The following is a 16,235-nucleotide window of genomic DNA, read 5'->3' as shown; positions in this document are numbered from 1 at the left end:
CACACACACACACTGAACATGACTGTGTTCTAATGAAACTACTTATGAACACTCAACTTTGAATTTAATGCAATTTTTTTGTGCATTGTGATTTCCCAAACTTTTTAAACAATGAGATAGAGAATAGTCATGCCTTGCTAGATATTGCTTTATGCTCTACATGTTTTAAGAGGTTGTTATGTAAGACAATTTGCTCCATATTAGTACAGATCAAGGATGGTACAGTCAAAGCCTCTATCATGATGTGAAGAATTCTTGATTTTTTTTTTTTAGATGACTCCTTATTACCAGATGTTATCAGGAATTGAAGTCTGGGGATCCAGTATGAGGACAGTAGAAAAGTGTAATTTTTGTTCCAGTTCTCTGCGAAATGCAGCAAGAATTTCTCTGCAATTGGCAGCCCCTCAATAAAGGAAAACTTAGTTGTCTTCAGCAGAGTCTCGCTGGCCGTACAAACTACTGTTGAGGGCAGATCCTATACCCTGTAGTTGATAGTCAACACACAATGAACTCAGTGGTGTTTTGGAGGTATTTTCGCCTCATAATGCTCTGTCTGGCCATCTTCTTCTTCTTCTTCTTCTTCTTCTTCTTCTTCTTCTTCTTCTTCTTCTTCTTCTTCTTCTTCTTCTTCTTCTTCTTCTTCTTTAACTTTACAGGACTTTTGCTTATATAGTATGATTTCTGATTTGGATTATATGTGTGACTGTATGTACTTTTGTGCCTATATATGTTTCTTGTGCTTTCTCATTGGCTCTTTTTCTTACTGTTTGTTTTATTCTATTTTTGTTTGTTTCTATCTGATTTTACTTAATTACTATTTTGATTGTATGTTTGTTTATTAATGAAAATGAAAAAGAAAGGATTTGAGTGAGTGGGGAGGTGGGGAAGATCTTGGAAGAGCTGGGGGAAGGGAAACTGTAATAAGAATCTATTGTATAATAAAAAATCTATTTTCAATAAAAATAAGATTCTAAAATAAAACATTCTAATACAAAATACTCTGTCCATCTTTTTGTCTTGACTGCATAATTAATAGCTTTTTAAAATAAAAAAATACAGTTACACAAGGATTTTGGATACTGATGCTCAATTTCCAAATGTAATGATTCAGAAGAAGTTTTATGCCTTTACTTATTTTTAGGATAGAGTGAGGCCACATTTTCTTTAGATATTCATCAGTTGATGGCTTCTAGGCTGTTCCATATCTTAGATATTGTTCTTTGATATTTTTTATCTTATGTGCATTGAGTGATGGTTTACTTGCATGTATGTCTGTGTGACAGTGTCAAATCTCCTGAAACTGGAGTTACAGTAAGTTGCCCTGTGGGTACTGAGAATTGAACCTGTGTCCTTTGGAAGCACAGTCATTCCTCTTAAGCACTGAGCCATCTCTTTAGACCCAGCATCTCTTGAATATTGTAAACAATATTGCAATAAATGTGAATGTGCAAGAATCTCTGTAGTCACTGACTTAGACCCTTCAGGTATATGCCCAAGAATAATGTAGCTGGATCTATGGTACATTTCCTGTTCATCCTTTGAGTTGATCTTTAGAAAAATTTAGATTGTTACTAAGTCTAAGCCCAGAGTTCATATATCACTCTGTACACATTGTTTTTTCTGGTAAAGTTTCTACTCTGCTAGACTACTGAGTTATGTAACCTTTTTTTTTTTTTTTTTGGTTTTTTGAGACAGGGTTTCTCTGAATAGCTCTGACTGTCCTGGAACTCACTTTGTAGACCAGGCTGGCCTCGAACTCAGAAATCCGCCTGCCTCTGCCTCCCGAGTGCTGGGATTAAAGGCGTGCGCCACCATGCCCGGCTGAGTTATGTAACTTCTAATTTCTTTGTATCCTTCGATGTTGAATACCTAACTACCAGGATCATTGTGAGAATCCAGTAATTGCAATTTTTTAAATACAGGCCTATACAGTAGGAGATGTTTCATAAAATGTCAGCTATTTGACCAATATAATTATTGGCAGAAAAGATATGACATATCCAAGAGGAAGAATTTAATCAAAGGGATTAAGCCAGCGATATTAAAGATTCTTGACAACAGTGTATTAGCATAAGGGGCAGGAAGTTAAGCATGGTGCACGCAGGCCAGCAGCAGAGGAACAAGAGGAAGGAGTAATTAATGAAATCCAGGAGGAGTCAGGCCACTTGGCAGAACTATGGCCCCTGAGTTTCATTGCCACACTGAGGGGAGAGAGATCAGCGAGGGGGTTTCCCTAGTATTGGCCCTGGAAAGGACAGCTTTCCCATGCAAGGTAGGAGAGGACTTCAGCAATCTGTCAGAGACCAGACATGTCAGCATGAAAGCCATCTACAATGCATTATCCACATACCACCACATTCCGTTGGTTTTTTAACACAAGTATATTGGAATATTTCAGGTATCTACAGATTACCCTTAACCTCTAGGTGGATTGATCATTTACGATTCACACCCTCTCAGCTGGTGCATTTGTCTATTTCACCTGATTTTGCACTCAGTAGTCAGGAATCTATATGTCACTCACATGAACACTGGGTCCTGAAACATTGTTTTCCCTGATTTCAAGACACATTTTCACTGAAACTAGAACAGCATATCCTAGAACTCGATCAACTACTCATAGATTATGGAATGCTTAGAGTACTAAAATGTATTTTGTTAATTTTTTAAAAAGCATATGCTATGTCTTTTGCAATTCTTTGTGGTTCTGAACAATGAGAGGAAATCATTGACAGAGTCAACAAACATGAAAAATTAGAGAAAGCATAATGGTGGGAGAAAGTGAAGAAGAGTATGTACAATGTCACTGATTAGAGAAATAAGGTGGGATCTAAATTCTGTAATTAAAGATTTAAAATTATTGCCAAAATCCACAATCTTTGCAGTCAATATGCCAGAAGAGTGTTGCAAACTACATTTCATTTCTCCTATGGAACTTACATCTCTGTATTGTTTAGAGTACAATTTTGATGGAAGGAGATATAGGCTGTATATGTATATGGTTAGTGTATGTGTGTATATGTGTGTGTTTATTATTGGTTAATTCCATTAATACATTGGCTTAGATTTTTTTGTTTGTTTTTTAAAACTTGACACAAGCTAGGGTCATTAGGGAAGAAGGAAACCCAATTGAGAAAGTACTTCCATCAGATTGTAATAGGCAACCCTATGAAGCATTTTCATGATTACTGATTGATGTGAGAGTACAGTATCCCCCTTGGGCAGGTCATCCTGGGTTGCACAAACATGCAGGGTGAGTAAGCCACGGGGAGCAAGCGAGTAAACAGCAGTCCCTCCATGGTTTCTGCTTCACTTCCTGCCTCTAGGTTCCTGCCTTTAATTCCTGCCTGAGCTTCCCTCAATGGACCGTGTATGACCCAGCATAGGTAAGCCAATTAAACCTTTTTCCCTCCAAAATTATTTTGGGTCATGGTCTTTATCACTCATAGCGATAGAAACTGAACTTTCAGACACGGCACATAAGAGTTCCACTATTAGGGAGGAAAATCCCAGAGAGCATGTGCAGACTCAGGAGACAGATAATGTGAGAATTGTAATTATTAGTTTCCTCTGAAAATTTTATGCACTGTATGTTTGTTTCACTGCACAAATCAACAGGAGTGAACTGAAAATAAAGTCAAATTAAAAGGCTATTAAACTGTTAAGAGGATATCCACGAAAGGAAACTACTACGACTTACTTTAGTAAGCTAACAGAAGCAGGACACATTTACATGATGCAAACAAGGCATTTCAAACAGTATCTGGATCGAAGGTTCGAATAACGAAGCTCTGCAGACACACTGATGCCCTCCCCTGGGAGTCAGCTGTGATTGTCCATTTCGATTGTGCTCTTGATTGAACTACGCAATACCTATGAAGCCAGGGAAGCACTCCTCAGAGTGTCCCTGGGAGCACTTCCAGAGCCAATCAGATAATGGTGGCTCAGACCTAATGGGTTATTTATCCCCTGATGAATTAAATATTTCAATGGATTTTTCTTTTCAAAGGGGAGGTCTGGCTAGAAGAAGTAGGTCTCTAGGGAATGTCTTTGGTAGACATATCTTGTCCCACCACCATCATGTAGCCCTACTGTTCTGCTCCCTGACTGCTATGGATTGGATCCTATTCTACCCCCATGCTTCCATCATGATAGACAGAAAACTCTGACACTCTTCGTTAGATGTCTTTCCTCATTGTAGTTTATGTCAGGCATTCCTCACAGCAACCTGAATGCTAGCTAACACAGCTGTGTGTGTGTGTGTGTGTGTGTGTGTGTGTGTGTGTGTGTGTGTGTGTTGTTCCTGGTACCTTAATAGAAACATAAGGCACAATATCTGTCTCATTAATGTTCAGATTTTCATTAGAGAGATGATAACCCAGGTGCACGATGTCTAATCCATATTATAACAAGTTCAGAGATAGGCGAGAGTGATGAATGTTTTATTTGCATATAACAGGGGACCTTATAAAGGAAGTGATATTTGAGTTTCCTATAATTAGGAGATAATTTTGTTCATATTTTATGTTAGAAAATATCTCTCACTGACAGTCTGGAATGTATACAACATAGAAATATATTCAGTGGACACTTTTCTGTGTTTGTTCATAGAGAAAGTGTTAGTTTCTCTGGGGTTGGATAGTAAAATGCACAGGTAGGAGGACTTGATCCCTAACATCTACATGAAAAAGCTGGGCATGGCAGTGCATGCCAATACAGCCCTGGGAAGGCAAAGGCAGAGCTCCAGAAACACACTGGCCAGCCACACTAGCAGACATACGGGACTCCAGATTCAGTGAGATTGCTCTTTCAAAAACAAGGTGGACAAAGACTGAGGGAGAGACTTGTTATTGAACTTTGACCTACACACACACACACACACACACACACACACACACGCACAGACACAAATATGGACACACAAGCTCACACAAGGAATCTTGTTACACTTTCTTAGAACACATCTTAATTATTTATTGTGCGTTGGGGGATAAGTGTGCATTATAGCGTGGGAGCCTAGGTTATTTCTCTCATCCCACCATGGCGTCCTCAAAATAGTCTCAGATGGGTTAGCATGGGCACAAGTGTCTTCACTCATTGAGCTAAGGAAAGTTTTATATTTTCTGTTTATCAAAAGCAAGTAACTAAGCTGAGGTTTAGAATAATACACAGGATTCTTTAAGAGAATCTATTGAGTAATTTTGTTTAAATCCTGGTGGTTTCTAAAAAGTAAAGCAGTAAACAATTTTGTTACAACTAAGGAATTGAAACACACACAAAAAATAAGAGGCCAACTTTCTCACTTAAATGAACTAAATTAAACAGCAAAATAGCCCAGGGTGCAGGCACCTTTTTCTATAAACATACCTCCTTTGGTTACCCATGTGCCTTAGGTCAGAGTTCTCACTTGACACTTACGGTTTAAACTCTCTTATTCTTTCTGTATGTGGAGGTTTCCATGGCAGTTATAAACTTAAATTTCTATTTAAAGCCTTTCTGATTAATTTGATAAAGGAATTTCCAATTCTTTAGTCTGCCAAGATGCCCTATCTGAAAATTATGGGGGTTGGAGAGATGGCTTAGCAGTTAAAGCATTTGCTACCAGGTCCCAGTTCCCAGCACCAATGTGGTGGCCAATTACTGCCAGCAACCTCGGCTCCAGGAAATCTGACGGCCTCTTCTGGCGTCTGTGGGTACTTCATGCATACGGAGCAGAGAAATACTTTCATGCAAATATTCATATATATAAACTAAGTAAATCTAGGGCAAAATTAAAATTCTGATAGCATTTCTGTGAACTTCTATTTTTATTTTAGTAGACTTATTTTATCTTAAGCTTTCTGGGAGAAAATTGTTGGCTATCTAGCGAGCTTTTGGCCAAGGGCCATAAAGCTGGTTCCAGAAGGCACCATTACAAACTCTTCCCTAAAGGAGAATGTATACCAAGTGGAAAATAATTTCCTATGCTCTGCATATTGTGAGTCCAGATCCATAGTCAGAATGATTTACTAACCACTATTCTATACAGAATTGCCTTCTATAGGGGTCAATCTCAAAATCTACAGAATTATACCATTTCTTATTACTTGTTTCCTTTCCTTTTCTTTCCTTTTCTTTTCTTTCCTTTTCTTTCCTTTTCTTTTCTTTTCTTTTCTTTTCTTTTCTTTTCTTTTCTTTTCTTTTTTTCTTTCTTTCTTTCTTTCTTTCTTTCTTTCTTTCTTTCTTTCTTTCTTTCTTTCTTTATTTCTTTTTTTGAGACAGGTATTCTCTGTGTAGCCCTGGCTGTCCTAGAACTCACTCTGTAGACCAGGCTGATTTCGAACTCAGAAATCCACCTGCCTCTGCCTCCCAAGTGCTGGGATTAAAGGCGTGCGCCACCACGGCCCAGCTGATGAAATTTTATATTTTCACAGAACAGAGAAAGTCATTAATCAAAGAAAGTTTAAAGTACATTGGCAGTATATCAGAGAGGTGGCTACAGCTACAACTAGATGTGGGAAGTTTTTCTATGGGCCCAAGACCCTACATGATGAAATTCTAACTTTTGGGCTGGTGGAAGCTAGTGGTCAGTTAAGTTAGTAGATTCCAAAACGTTTTTTCATCTATCAGCCACAAGATGTTAGTTCTAGCACAGAGGTTGGCAAAGAAAGGCTATTCCAGAGGGACAGAACTAGCCCAAGATAAATACTTAGCCTCTGGATATACAACATTTCAGGCTCTCCTCTGTACTGAGATTCTAAGCAGCCATTCAGTATCTGCGGATACAGCTTCTCTTCTTGAGTTTTTGATCGCACTGGACTCTCTCAAGTTTTCAGTCCACAAGAGACATGAGAACAGAGAAAAGCATCTAAGCTTATCATCTAATGCTGGGTGACAGATGCCATCGCCAGCATCCTCCCTGGATGGCTAGCTTTATGTCTCAGATAGTTCACATCTTGACATCAATTATTCACAGAAAAGCAACAGCGTTCATTTTTATCTTAAATAGTCTTATGATAAAGTCTCCTCTGTATCATGACAGTCCAACCAATTCCTTATATAAGAATTCTGCTACATATGCAGCTAGAGACGCGAGCTCAGGGGGTACTGGTTAGTTCATATTGTTGTTCCACCTATAGGGTTGCAGACCCCTTCAGCTCCTTGGGTACTTTCTCTAGCTCCTCCATTGGGGGCCCTGCATTCCATCCAATAGCTGACTGTGAGCATCCACTTCTGTATTTGCCAGGCAGTGGCATAGCCTCACAGGAGAGAGCTATATCAGGGTCCTTTCAGCAAAATCTTGCTGGCATGTGCAATAGTGTCTGCGTTTGGTGGCTGATTATGGGATGGATCCCTGGGTGGTGTAGTCTCTGGATGGTCCATCCTTTTGTCTTAGCTCCAAACTTTGTCTCTGTAACTCCTTCCATGGGTATTTTGTTCCCTATTCTAAGGAGGAATGAAGTATCCACACGTTGGTCTTCCTTCTTCTTGGTTTTCTTGTGTTTTGCAAATTGTATCTTGGGTATTCTAAGTTTCTGGGCTAATATCCACTTATCAGTGAGTGTATATCTAGTGATTTATTTTATGATTGGGTTACCTCACTCAGGATAATGTCCTCCAGAAACATCCATTTGCCCAAGAATTTCATAAATTAATTGTTTTTAATAGCTGAGTATACTCCACTGTGTAAATGTACCACATTTTCTGTATCCATTCCTTTGTTGAGGGACATCTGGGTTCTTTCCAGCTTCTGGCTATTATAAATAAGGCTACTATGAACATAGTGGAGCATGTGCCCTTATTACCAGTTGGAACATCTTCCTAGTCGGCCATCATTGGGAAGAGAGGCCCCTTGGTCTTGCAAACTTTATATGACCCATACAGGGGAAAGCCAGGGCCAAGAAATGGGAGTGGGTGGGTAGGGGAGCCGGGCGGGGGGGGGAGGGTATAGGGAACCTTTGGGATAGCATTTGAAATGTAAATGAAGAAAATATCTAATAAAAATTGAAAAAAAAAAGAATTCTGTTGTTTTATTGCTGCCCTCTCTTACATAGTTCCTCACTCAATATGCAGGTAGGATAACATTACATAATTATGGAATTCATAGCTATTCACTATTACTATCAAGGCACGCTCATATGGGGAACACAGAATCTCAGCCAATAGCTGAGATAGCAGCAACAGACAGTATCTCACAAAGTAACAGCAAAGATTAAAACACTTCTTGGGGATGATTGTTCCCCTCAGGCCATTTGATTCCATACAAATTTGTCTTCTAGCACCCTTAGATAACATACTTCAATGATTATCTTTTAACCTTCAAAAACTTCTTACCACACTCTGATAGAAAAAGCGGTTTGAAATGTGCTTGCATCAAGGCCAGGCATGGTAGCACATGCCTTAAATCCCAGCACTTGGGAGTCAGAGATAGGCAGATCTCTGTGAATTCCAGGCCAGCCTGGTCTGCAAAGTTAGTTTTAGGACAGACAGAATTACACAGTGAGGCTGTGTTTCAAAAATAATCAAAAAAAATTTCTTAAACTCTGAAAATTTTAGAAATTAAATTTGAAAAATCGTCATATTAGTTATCAGCAATGATATTATCTTCATAAAAAAGTCTTAATTGAAGGTATTAATTGAATTTTACAGCTTTGAATTATAAGGAAAGATACCATCGTTTTATTCCTGTTACACAGAGCAACCACAGTGTCTTTACTTCTCAATTTTATAACATTTTGCCCAAGGCTCTTGATTCAAGTGATCTTTTCCTACATTAAAGCAATATTTCAGTAGGTACAACCCTATTGCCAATGAAAATCACCTTTAGCTTCAAGATGTAAATAAAGTTTCAATTCCTTGAAATCAATATAATACACAACTACACTATTAAGGATTTTATTTTTCTTTATTGACATTATGAGTGTCTTGCATGTATGAATCCTAGGAGTCATCATTTGGCCAAAATCAGAAAAGAAATTTTGCATGAATTCTACCTTTATTGGATTAAATTTTGGAGAAGAAAACACAAGCATATATTGCAGGGATAACAGGCATGTGAGAAAGCTGTCTGCAAATTCCCCATTGACAGCATTCTGTGTATGAGCCTTCTGAGGTTAGGTATATGATGGATATGTATGTGTATGTGTATGTATGTTTATATATGAATTTTAGAGTACCCATAGGTGACTTTTAGTAGACTTCCCTAGAACAGAAAGTTGAAAATGACTATTGTGAGGTTTTTTTTTTGTGTGCTTTCTATGACCTATGTTAAAGTTATAAGTTTATAAACCAGATTTTTGTGAAGACAAATAACAACAAAGCCAAACATTAGATCCTTTGAAAATGCACCAAGCTATAAAATGATTATTTAGGTTTGCTGCATACTTAATGCATATTTCAGAACCTCCTGATACAGGCGCTTTGCAAGAGTCAACTGCCTATGTTCAACAGATGTTAGTGGAATGAGATTTGAGTTAGTCTTGTCAGTCTGTTTATTTCTAACAGTGGCCATTTTAAGCATTCAAACCGCTGGTGCTATTCTTTTTTTTTTTTTTTTTAAATATTTTATTTATTTATTATATGTAAGTACACTGTAGCTGTCTTCAGACACCCCAGAAGAGGGAGTCAGATTTTGTTAAGGATGGTTTGAGCCACCATGTGGTTGCTGGGATTTGAACTCTGCACCTTTGGAAGAGTAGTCGGGTGCTCTTACCCGCTGAGCCATCTCACCAGCCCCGGTGCTATTCTTCTAAGACGACTGTTATATCAAATGTCATACAATTACAGGGATATAAATTCTGAAGATGTATTAAGAAATTATTTAGAAACCACATGTGAAACTTGAATTCTATCTTATTTTATTAACTAGGTGTCAGGGCTAAAGATACTCCTACCAGGGTTAGAAACTAACTGAGGCGATTGTGAAGACACCTAGGATGTCCTCCGGGGAAGATGACAAGAGGGAGACAGAGGACAAGAGCGTCTGGGAAACATCTGCCTTTTCCTGGTCTGCCCAGGGTCAACCCGGAGGGAAGGAAAGCTATCCGCAGCCATGCTGATTTTACATCCCTTCTTCTGACCTCCTCACTCTGACCACCCAGCGTATCTGGAGTCCAGATGCTGTATCTTGATCCAGCCAGTTCTAAGTCGAACCGCTGAACTGGGAGAAGAGCTCCTATGTGAAAGATGAAATGCAACATCACCATGTTGCAACTGACTAGAGATCGATTGGCTCTAAGGAAGAGCAGAGACAATTTTGGGCCTGCCAACAGAAAGAACGGAGGATTTCTGGTAGGGGGCTTCAAAGATGTTAGTAAAGGAAGTTCGTGAATATGCAAACTCTTTTCTCCCTAGACACATCCTGGTCAAAGTACCAATGAAATGGGAGTGTTAGGGAAGAGCTTGAATAACGCGCACGCAGAAGTCAGCAAACTAGCCCAAAGTACATTACTTTTCTGTTGCTGTGACAAAACATCATGGCCAAAGGAAACGTATGAGAGGAAAGATTTTTGTTGGGCCTACGGTTCCAGAGGGATAAGAATCTATCATGGCAGCAAAAGGCAAGCCTGGCTTCAGTAACAGAAGCTGAGAGCTCACGTCTTGAACTACCAGAATGACCTGGAAATGGTGAGTCTTCACACTCTCAGAGCTTGCCTCCAGAGCTATACATCTACTCCAACAAGACTGTACCCCATCAACCCCCACAAACAGCAGCAGCAACTGGGGAACACATAGGCAAACGTGGGAACCTATGGAGGACATTTCCAGCCAAACCACTCCATGTACGAGGTGTGCATCGGAGCAACCAAAAAGCAAGTTTACGGTGGTGTCTGTTTTGAGAGTAAGATGATGGAGAGATGCAAGATGTGCTTGCTTTAAAGCAGTGTTATTAATCGCTCATTCGAGGATTAATGTGAGCAAACTGTGCCCTGCAGGCAAGCAATTTTCTGCTGAGGATTAATTGTGCCTTCAAGAAAGTCCATATGCCACACACGGACCTTTCTAAGGGGTCAGTAGATTTAAGGGGAATACATGTTTTGTCTTATAGACAAGGACTTAACTTCCAACAAGCCACTCAAAATGATGCACTATACTAAAGTATCACCCACCTCTTCTGGTCTTGTAAGTCTTTTTGGTTTAAAAGTTGTTTATTTTTATTCTGTGTGTATGGGTGGTTCTGCCAGGATATAAGTCTGGGCATCCTGTGTGTTCAGTGCTCACAGAGACAAGGAGAGGTTGGTAGAGCTTCCTGAGCTGGAGTTACAGACAGCTGTGAGTTGCCATGCAGGTCCTGGGAATTTAACCACTGGAAGAACAACCCCTAACAACTAAGCCATTTCTCTAGCCTGCTGGCCCCATGTTTTTTACAGTCTTCCAGCCAATCTCTCCCTGTATTCTCTAACACTCTGACTGTTATTTCTTGTCTCAATTCTTCTCCAGTGACTTACAGACTCAATTTTCTCTGATCCTAACCAAATGGAATGTTCCTCAATGGTACCTCCCCATGGATTTGTTTTTATGTGAGATTTCAATGATCCCTATGACTTTGTACATATTCATAAGACCAGCCTTTGCATATAATCTAACTTCTGGACATCAAGTGAGTGTGCTTGAGTACACTGAATATTTAATACTGAAAATCAAATTTCTTACTTTATTTTTAGTGCCCCAAAGGAAAATAGCAACCTAGTATAGTAAACAAACAAAACTATAATTATATTGGATTATTGTTTATTGTCCATAATTTTTCTCTTCAATCCTGAATAAACCTCAATTTCCTTCCAAGGGCTTAATTTCCTCTGTGCCTAAATTGATCAAACCTGTATTGTTGTCAATTTATATTCAACTTTTTCTTAAAGATCTAACTTTTGAATATCATTTAAATGTACATTTTCCTGAGACTTCTATCATCATAAACTCTGAACCCATGTTGTTATTCAGTTCCTGGCATAAGATGGGCAGTACAGCCCAGCCCCACCTGCTTTTCCCATTTCTTCACCCCATATTTTGGTGTTTATAATATTTTAAGCAATGACAGTATCTACGCATGTATAGTTCTATTTAAGATTTATTTAGTTTTTTATTTATGTGTATGTGTGTATCAATGTGTGGGTAAGGGTAAGGGTGTGTGTGGGGTAAATGCCTGGGTGGGTAGATGGGGGTACCACAGAGACCACAAGGAAGTGTCATGTCCTCTAGATCAAATTTCTCCTCTTTTTTTGGTTTGTTTTCAGATTATGCGCATGTCTCTGTATGGGCGTGCTGTGTGAATGCAGTATTCAGGGCGGACAGAAAGGGATATTGGATCCCCTGGAGCTAGAGCTATAGAAGACCATTAGCTGCTCAGAGTGAGAGCTAGGAACTGAATGCAGGTCCCTCTGCAAGAGCAGTGCTCACTGTTAGCCACTGAGCCATCTCTCAGTCCCTGTAATTACTTTTCAATCCCCACCATGAACCACTCTTTAGTAAAGATGTGATACTCCACAAGTATTTATGTAGAAATGACACGTTAAAGCCCTTCTCTTCTCCAGATACTGAAGAGGTATTATATAATCTGTATAACCATCTAAGTATTCACAAATTACTCTCTGTATATGCACACAGACTATTCTATAGGATAGAATACATAGCATAAGGAGCTTCTATAAGGCTGAATGTTATTCAGGAGCACAAGGTAGATAATGTCCCTAATCTAAAGTGAAAACACAATATTAAACAACAGTCTCCACAACTGTTTAATTGAGCTGTTGTCTTTTGGCTTTTGGAAGGGCCCTTGAGAAAATTTAGTCTTCTGTATGTTTATCCACTGAGTAATATACACTGAAAGGAATTATTTTACAGAATTTGCCAAGTCAACATCACCCAGAGTCAATATCAGTAGAACTGGATTAGGCCTGGAATATGCTAACAGTGGAGATAATTGCCGTGGTAGATTTTGAAGACTGCCAATCAGGGTACTAAGTCTTACCTACTGCTTTTAATTTAACATGAACTCTGAGTGTAATATTCCACTTAATGTAAAACCCACACAACCCCTTAGCCACTGTTACTCTTCTCTAAATGGAAGATGGATACATGCCAAATAAAAATTTGTGATTCTAAATACCATCCTACTTATTGAAGTCCGTGTAACTAAAAACTCTTTGTAGATTCTCATATTCAAATAATATTTTTTCAGTATTCCTAAACATCCTGGAAACCCACAGATTTCACAACCTCAGGCATAGCATAACTACCTTTTTATAGGAAAATAATGACTGAGATAGAAACATCCCAAATGCATGCACCCCCACTGCCTGCCTCCTACACAACACACACACACACACACACACACACACACACATCTTTCAACAAGAGAGAGTGAAGCAGTTAACAATCTTGTAAAAATATTCCTATTTTTATAATTTATTAAAATCAATCCAAATGTTGGGCCAAATGGCAACCAATGGCTTTTGTATACGACATTTCTATATTTCACTTTCTGCATCTACTGATAATCATAAAGAGAATCTTTACAGGAAATCATAGGAATCTGGAGAAGAAGGAAGGTTGTTACCATTTCCACCTCCTGAGTCATCCTACTCTTTAGCTAACACCATGTGACCTAAAATTGTTTAAAATGTGAACACTTTTCACAATGGAATTATTCTAAATGCCCACTGTTTTTTCACAGATAAGGATAATCCATTCCCCCACCCCCCCACCCCAGCAATTAATTAGTTTTCACTGTTCTCCTCCTAAGGGGGGAGGGGAGACCAATGCTGTCACTCTGAGTCTATTAAACACATTACATCAATCTTCACTTGTGGGCTAGCAGTGACTTGCATACCGTTCTAAAAGGTTAAAACAAAAACATAAAGAATCCCAACGTCATAGCAGCAGCAATCGTTCAAAAGGTCCTGGGCTCAGGATGCTGGTGTATCTCTAAGACTGTGCCCAGGGTGCTCAGCCGTGGGCTCTGGCAGAGCCCCTGCCATGTTAGTCTGCTTCATTACATCTCTATGATTTGTTCAATGCATTAAGCATCAGTATTTCCCTTGTGAGAAGAAGGCCCATCCCTCACTCTGAAAGCTTTATCTTTTGATGTTAAACAAATACAGCCACAGAAATGAAAGGCTAGGAAGCCGAAGAAACGTTGAAAATACAACATGGCACAGCCAGTGATCATTTTAACATAGGAAGGTTTTTAAATGCAGAACAGCCAGAATTAGAACATTTTTTTTTGAACCTTTTGGTTCTGAATACAACATTACAAAGCACATCTTATTTTAAATGCCATCATTTGGCAGAATCGTGATTCACTGATGCGACAAAAATAGAATCATGCTTGCTTACCTGAAATAAAGGGAATGGTAATCATAGCACAGAATCCATGTGCGTGTTGAATATAACAGTCTCCAACGCAGGTTTCTAGAATTCAGCCTACAGCAGAAAGTAAAATCTCACATGTGCCATAATAATATCCTTACTAAAGAGGAAAAGCCAAGGCAGGGCGATCACTGCATCCTCTCTGCCTCTGCCTTAGCTTTCTGTTCTGACACTCACTCACTCGATGGTACCCACTGTCAGAAAACAGCATGCTAAATTAAAATAAATAAATAAATAAATGTAGGAGGGTAGCGTCTTGCATGACAGCTCCATCTCCTGGCCACAAGTGGAATCGCTGTAATTTCAAGTTCCTTTGGCAGAGCAACATTCAACAAATAAGATTAAATGGTGTACACGTCAGAATTCTAAAGTACTCTAATTCAACTCTTCTAATTAATTACAAATTAAACACTAAAAAGTCAGTATACTTTGTGTTTTTAAAAAATGTAGTTTAACACTTGGAGTTTGATTTATTTTTTATTATGTTTAAATGAAATCTGAGTTTTCAGAACATTACGGAAAGAGCTATATGAAAATTGTAATTACTAATTATATCATTATTGGTTATCTTTTTGTGGGGAAGTATATTGTCTTAAGAGATAAGCTTGTTCTTAACAGAATGATGAATTTATGAAATGACAAAAATCTCAATCAAACTTTCTGAAACATCTCAAACCGTATAAGCAATCTGAAATGTGATAATTTTTCTATACCATAGTCTGAAGAGAGGCCTCATTTGGAAGGTAGGAGCAGAATTCAAAGTTCCCCACTTATTAAGTAAGTTAGAAAACCAAGGTTTTGCTGAGTATATGATCGGTTCAATGCATATTAGTTTATGAACTTAATTTTTTTCATACTTAATTTTCTACAATTGTTTATGAAGTTCTGGGCCACAAACCACTTGAAATTTAAGAGGTCTGTCTTCTGTCTTTTCCTCAAAACCAACTTCATCAAACAGGGTCAAGAACCAGGTCAGAGAGTCTGGTGCTGTCCGTGGTACTGAAAGTCAATTCCAGGCTCTCTTGGAGTGTTCCAAGATTTTCTGCCAGCTGACATAAAATATTGGTAAAATGCGATTTAAAAGAAAATAATAACCGTTTCAAAATACTAATTTCTGTGTTGGAAAGATGGCTCAGAGGTTAAGAGCATTCACTGCTCTTGCAGAGGACCTCCACATTAAAACCAAAGTCTAGGCATGTGCCTAGAATTTTGCTCATACCCTCGTCTATTACCTGAGTTTGGCCTTGCCCTCACTGTATCTATTCTTGTTTCTTTATAGTCACTTCAATTTGCTAACTTTTATAAGCCTGGATCCTTAACACGTACCTGAAACATGAATTATGCCCAGATAATGAATGAATGACTGTTCTAGAAAAATAACTTGTGCATTACTTTTGTATTTTCATTGTACATATACTTGTATTTTTGTGCTTTAATTCCTATGTTTCCTTTAATATGCATGCCTGTCATAAAGCATAAAAATCAATGAAGTAAATAGCATGCATTTTCATTAAGCTATCTATAATATGTTTAGATCTCTCTCTCTCTCTCTCTCTCTCTCTCTCTCTCACACACACACACACACACACACACACACACACACACACTTGGACATACGGAGACTATATGCTGAATTTATTGTTAAACAATGTCTGCCTTGAAACTAGAGCTCTACACTCTTAGGTTGTTTTCAGCAAGGGAGAGGGAGGCAGAGGGGAAGCACACTATGAGGTGACTCTTACAACTTTATTTTTATGTAAAAAACCTTTAGTCTCATCTAGCATGTTTTTATCTATTTTTAAAAAATAGGTAAAACATCAACATTGTTTCCTGCACCAGATATTTGTATATTTATGCAGAAAATGTGTACATATACAGTATTTATAAGC

General features: G+C 38.5%; 1 protein-coding gene across 3 annotated transcripts in view; it reads right to left on the bottom strand.

Moving 5' to 3' along the window:
• Window positions 1–14,564, bottom strand: part of LOC110318152 (sodium channel protein type 2 subunit alpha) — a 128,596-nt gene extending 114,032 nt beyond the window's left edge. For 2 of the 3 annotated variants that reach the window (XM_021192950.1, XM_029536040.1), the window contains exon 1: window positions 14,314–14,564. The gene's annotated coding sequence lies outside the window, so the exon portion shown is untranslated. The remainder of the gene's footprint in view (window positions 1–14,313) is intronic. The other variant, XM_029536042.1, reaches the window with a different exon arrangement.
• Window positions 14,565–16,235: the final 1,671 nt, after the last annotated feature.

The sequence above is a fragment of the Mus pahari genome, chromosome 3 (genome assembly GCF_900095145.1).
Source record: "Mus pahari chromosome 3, PAHARI_EIJ_v1.1, whole genome shotgun sequence".
Taxonomy (NCBI): domain Eukaryota; kingdom Metazoa; phylum Chordata; class Mammalia; order Rodentia; family Muridae; genus Mus; species Mus pahari.
The sequence above is the reverse complement of the archived record's forward strand: the minus strand, read 5'-3'. Positions and strand labels throughout refer to the sequence as shown.